Source organism: Amblyomma maculatum, chromosome 4, assembly GCF_055883805.1.
Source record: "Amblyomma maculatum isolate TAMU_Amacu chromosome 4, ASM5588380v1, whole genome shotgun sequence".
Taxonomy (NCBI): domain Eukaryota; kingdom Metazoa; phylum Arthropoda; class Arachnida; order Ixodida; family Ixodidae; genus Amblyomma; species Amblyomma maculatum.
In genome coordinates, this window is record NC_139347.1 from 169,026,074 (window position 1) to 169,032,214 (window position 6,141).

Here is a 6,141-nt window from a genome sequence, read left to right on the forward strand (position 1 = left end):
GCTTTGTATTCTGCTAACGTGTGTTGCATCCTGATTTGCGTTGATTACCCTATCGTTGTTCTTAAATGACTCGGCTATAATTGATGTAATGTAGTTGACTGCGTTGACTCCCTGTAAACAATTTCCCTCGTTACCTTGAATCCGATCCTACTTTCTTTGATTCTTCTTCCCTAGCCAGCTTATATGGTTCCAGAATTTTCTTGCTCCACCTCTAGAGGCATCGTGTATGTCAGCCATCCAGCGATCGGTGGACTGCTTTATTTTACTTTGGACGAGGGCCTCTACCTCAAGTTTCTTTTGTCGATATGATTCCCATTTTTGGTCGATTTCTGCATGATATACCTGTGCTTTCTTTGCCACTCGGTGTTCCCTTGAAGCCGCCCGTCGTTGCTAATTAGCTTCACTGGTTTCCTTATTTCAACAAGTTCCGTGGCTTCTTCTTTCCATTCCAGCGGTTTGCTACTTTAACCTCCTTAATTTTCCTCCTTACGAGTAGTTCTACCTGTTCATAATCCCAGTCTTCCATGGGACTTTTCTCTATTGCTTCCTCTATGTCTGCTGCTATTTGCGCTATTTGATCGCCGTTGAATTTCGCGTTTACTTTTTGTCTAAGTTCCATTTCTCTTTTCATCAAGGGCCCCATCTGCAGACTAATACGTTTATGATCACTTCGCAGACTACACTCCCCTTCTTCGTCTATTTCCATTATTGTGACCTTGGCTATAAATTCCGTGCGACAGTAGACAGTAAGTCAATGATCGTCTGTGTGTTCCAAATTCCAACGTGGTTTGTCCCTCACATTTCGTTTCTCTATTTACGATAACAAGGTTGTGTCGCTCACAGAAATCTAGCGTTAGCTTCCGGTTAAAATCCGTGCATCCATCCAGATCGTCGATGTGACCGTTCACGCCCCCCAGCAGAATAATATTGGCGCCGTCTCCAAACTGGCTTATATCGTCACTAAGACATTCAACAAGATCCTTGTTTTCTTGCCTGCATTGGTGTCCTGTTCCTAAATAAACTAACCCTAGCCATGTAATTATGCCGGCAATTGTTCCTGATACCCAGATATGTTCTTTACACGATGATTTAATTATTTGCCAATTTGCTCCCCGGTGTGTCAACATACCTACCCCTCCACCCTTTTTTTTCGTTCTCGTTCTGTTGCACCCTTCCCAGACGTAGCCTTCTATAAACGGCGGATCTTCTAGATCCCTGAGATGAGTTTCGCAAAGAGCGTCCACATCTATTTTGTCATCCTTCAACTGCTGTTCTATCTCTAGTCATTCGGCTCTTATTCTACCTCCTTGTATGTTTATGTAGCTGATCCTAGTGTTAAATTTCTTTTCTGTACTTTTCTTTCTCCACCTCCTCCTTGCCATTTTTTGGGGGCTTAGCCTCCGTTATTACACTTTCTTCTGCTTCACTTCGAACTACCTCTGCGCACAGAGTCCTCCCTGACCCCCCAACAAAGCTACAGCCCTGCCTGCCAGGCGCCAGCCGATCTCTACTCCCACCCTTCTGTTAAAAATGAATGCCATCTCGTTGAAAAGCCCTACCAAAACCTGCTTTATGCACCTCCCTGTTTACCTCAACCACTTCGAAACGCTTCTCCAGGCTTAACTTTATGTCCTGATTAACTGTCACCACGCCCTTTTCCAGCTTTCCGTTCAATCCCAGCACCTCCGGTACTGTGCATACAACTATCTGCGTTTGCTGTGCTATCTCCCTGATATTGTCAACTCCCTTAGCTAAACTTTCACTACTCCTGCAGCGTCACCATTTAGGACATCGTTTAGCCCCGCGGCTACTATCACCATACTGCGCTCAGCGGAATTTTTCAACAGCCTATTTTTACTCTCTTTCAGCACTGCCCTCATTGTCCTCCCTGGGAAGGCTCCAACTAACACTCGCTTATCACCCTTTAACGTTCCAAGGTATCTCGCTTGCAACTGCTCATGTTAGAATCTCCGGAGATAAGCACCTGGGCCCTCTCTCTCCCTCTCCCAACTGCTGGCTCCTGCTTTCGGTTATCTGTGTCCTTCTCTCTGGGATTTTCATTCTTCCTTACTTCTTTTTTTTTTCCGGCTTCTTAGTAGCTGCTTCTAAATAACTGTTGGTTCGGATCCGCTTGACGTACTTTGCTTATGCCTTCCATGCCAGTGCTGGTCCCAGCCACGTTGCCCGCTCTGGAATGTTCGTCTTCGTTGTTTCCATGGACAAAATCCGCCTGACCTACTTCGCTTACGCCTTCCATGCCAGTGCCGGTCCCAGCAACGTGGTCCACACTGGAATGTTCGTCCTCGTTGTTTCCATGGACAAAATCCGCCTGACCTACTTCGCTTACGCCTTCCATGCCAGTGCCGGTCCCAGCCACGTGGTCCACACTGGAATGTTCGTCCTCGTTGTTTCCATGGACAAAATCCGCCTGACCTACTTCGCTTACGCCTTCCATGCCAGTGCCGGTCCCAGCCACGTGGTCCACACTGGAATGTTCGTCCTCGTTGTTTCCATGGACAAAATCCGCCTGACCTACTTCGCTTACGCCTTCCATGCCAGTGCCGGTCCCAGCCACGTGGTCCACACTGGAATGTTCGTCCTCGTTGTTTCCATGGACAAAATCCGCCTGACCTACTTCGCTTACGCCTTCCATGCCAGTGCCGGTCCCAGCCACGTGGTCCACACTGGAATGTTCGTCCTCGTTGTTTCCATGGACAAAATCCGCCTGACCTACTTCGCTTACGCCTTCCATGCCAGTGCCGGTCCCAGCAACGTGGTCCACACTGGAATGTTCGTCCTCGTTGTTTCCATGGACAAAATCCGCCTGACCTACTTCGCTTACGCCTTCCATGCCAGTGCCGGTCCCAGCAATGTGGTCCACACTGGAATGTTCGTCCTCGTTGTTTCCATGGACAAAATCCGCCTGACCTACTTCGCTTACGCCTTCCATGCCAGTGCCGGTCTCAGCAACGTGGTCCACACTGGAATGTTCGTTTTCGTTGTTTCCATGGACAAAATCCGCCTGACCTACTTCGCTTACGCCTTCCATGCCAGTGCCGGTCCCAGCAACGTGGTCCACACTGGAATGTTCGTCCTCGTTGTTTCCATGGACAAAATCCGCCTGACCTACTTCGCTTACGCCTTCCATGCCAGTGCCGGTCCCAGCCACGTGGTCCACACTGGAATGTTCGTCCTCGTTGTTTCCATGGACAAAATCCGCCTGACCTACTTCGCTTACGCCTTCCATGCCAGTGCCGGTCCCAGCAACGTGGTCCACACTGGAATGTTCGTCCTCGTTGTTTCCATGGACAAAATCCGCCTGACCTACTTCGCTTACGCCTTCCATGCCAGTGCCGGTCCCAGCCACGTGGTCCACACTGGAATGTTCGTCCTCGTTGTTTCCATGGACAAAATCCGCCTGACCTACTTCGCTTACGCCTTCCATGCCAGTGCCGGTCCCAGCCACGTGGTCCACACTGGAATGTTCGTCCTCGTTGTTTCCATGGACAAAATCCGCCTGACCTACTTCGCTTACGCCTTCCATGCCAGTGCCGGTCCCAGCCACGTGGTCCACACTGGAATGTTCGTCCTCGTTGTTTCCATGGACAAAATCCGCCTGACCTACTTCGCTTACGCCTTCCATGCCAGTGCCGGTCCCAGCAACGTGGTCCACACTGGAATGTTCGTCCTCGTTGTTTCCATGGACAAAATCCGCCTGACCTACTTCGCTTACGCCTTCCATGCCAGTGCCGGTCCCAGCAACGTGGTCCACACTGGAATGTTCGTCCTCGTTGTTTCCATGGACAAAATCCGCCTGACCTACTTCGCTTACGCCTTCCATGCCAGTGCCGGTCCCAGCAACGTGGTCCACACTGGAATGTTCGTCCTCGTTGTTTCCATGGACAAAATCCGCCTGACCTACTTCGCTTACGCCTTCCATGCCAGTGCCGGTCCCAGCAACGTGGTCCACACTGGAATGTTCGTCCTCGTTGTTTCCATGGACAAAATCCGCCTGACCTACTTCGCTTACGCCTTCCATGCCAGTGCCGGTCCCAGCCACGTGGTCCACACTGGAATGTTCGTCCTCGTTGTTTCCATGGACAAAATCCGCCTGACCTACTTCGCTTACGCCTTCCATGCCAGTGCCGGTCCCAGCCACGTGGTCCACACTGGAATGTTCGTCCTCGTTGTTTCCATGGACAAAATCCGCCTGACCTACTTCGCTTACGCCTTCCATGCCAGTGCCGGTCCCAGCCACGTGGTCCACACTGGAATGTTCGTCCTCGTTGTTTCCATGGACAAAATCCGCCTGACCTACTTCGCTTACGCCTTCCATGCCAGTGCCGGTCCCAGCCACGTGGTCCACACTGGAATGTTCGTCCTCGTTGGTTCCAAGGATAAAGTCGGCCATTTTTTTTCCATTTAAGGAAGCTGTCCAAGCAGTTTCTGATTTCTGCCCTTAACAAGCGTACTTTCTAAATCACCCACACGAGACACTAATTTGCCCTTTTCTCGATCAAATCTATCAAGGGGCGCACTCAGTACGCAACACCGACACAAAAAGTCGCTTCCTTCCGCTTCACCTACAGAGTCAAAACGCGTCTCCTTGAGATTAACCTGCGCCTCACACTGAGTACACTTTACCTTCTTTTGATTGCACATCTTAAGCATGTATCGACTGAACTATTTCTATTACGAATTCTAAGAATATACCAATTGCCAAAAGAAGACACAAAAAACGACTAGCAAACACGCGTTAAAATCAATTCTGCGAATGCCAGTAGCCTGAAAATAAAGTATTTATCTAAACAAAACAGTTAAAGAATGAACGCCGAGAAAACCTGGCTGCCGGCACGAAAACCCAGGCCACTAGGACAAAGAGCTAAAATCTGTTCTTGAGGTTGCACCTAACCTAACTAGGTGAAAGTGAAATAAAGTTAATAAAAGAAAGAAGTCATCTATTTGACGCTTCGGAAGCTCCCGCTGTCGCCAGTCCGTCCGTTTCCGGTAGCCACGTGCAATCGGAGGAGCGATGGAACACGCGTCCGCACCACACGGCTGTCGACAGTCAACTGCCACATTAGTGTGGCCAGACTTCGACACACATTAGCGTGGCCCGACTTCGCAGTGCCTTCTGTTGTTCATTAGAGTTGCGAATACAGTGCAAAAACTTGCCTGTACAGATTAGAATGACAGACACTGCCTCGAGCAGGCAAAGATCTGAGCAGAAAGGAAGAAGGCATATATAGAAAGGGGCGGGAGGTTTTTTTCCAACCCACTCGCACTAAGCAGATAGCAACCGGCTATCCAGGACCCGCGTTGTAAACCTTGTACCGAAATGGCAGACATGACACACATAGTGCGGGCATGCCCTAGTTACAACGAACCAGACGGGAATATGGAGTCCTGGGAGGCTTTAATAATCAGCCAGAACGACGAATTTCAAACGATAGTAATCCACCTGACCATGAAAATCGCCGAATCCCTAGGGATTCCAGCCTGCTGAAAGAGGAGAAAGAGAACGACGGTAAAAACTCAACTCCTCATGTCCTGATTTCTTGATGAGTTGGAAAAAATAGTCGCTGAGGATTCCAAGGATTCCAAACTGGATTCCAAGGGAAGGAAAGCGTAGCAGAGGGCGGCAGAAAGTTAGGTGGGCGGATGAGATTAAGAAGTTCGCAGGGGTCAAGTGGATGCAGCCAGCACAGAACCGGGTTAAGTGGAGAAATATGGGACAGGCCTTCGCTCTGCAGTGGGTATAATCAGGCTGATGATGATGATGATAGAAAAAAATTATTCAGTTTATCCAATCACTCTAATCGATAAAAAAAAAAACAATAACACGCACGGCACAAAATATTTAAAGTGCTAGCATGGGAAATAGCATGTGAGGAATGAACATGTAGCTTGTAATCCACACGTACAATTTATATTTCTGCTCCGCTGGACCAGCCCCATGTTCAACTTCGCGCTGGAGAATTATGAAATGGAATGCGTCGTGGTGCTTAAGTCAGTGCCATAAACTACCTGTATGATGAAACTGACTACCGTTGTCTTTCGTCAACAGGTGAGCGCCGATGGGTATCTGCCGTCTGCCGTAGATTATCACGTTAACAGTGGCACGTCACGAAGTTAGGTTTA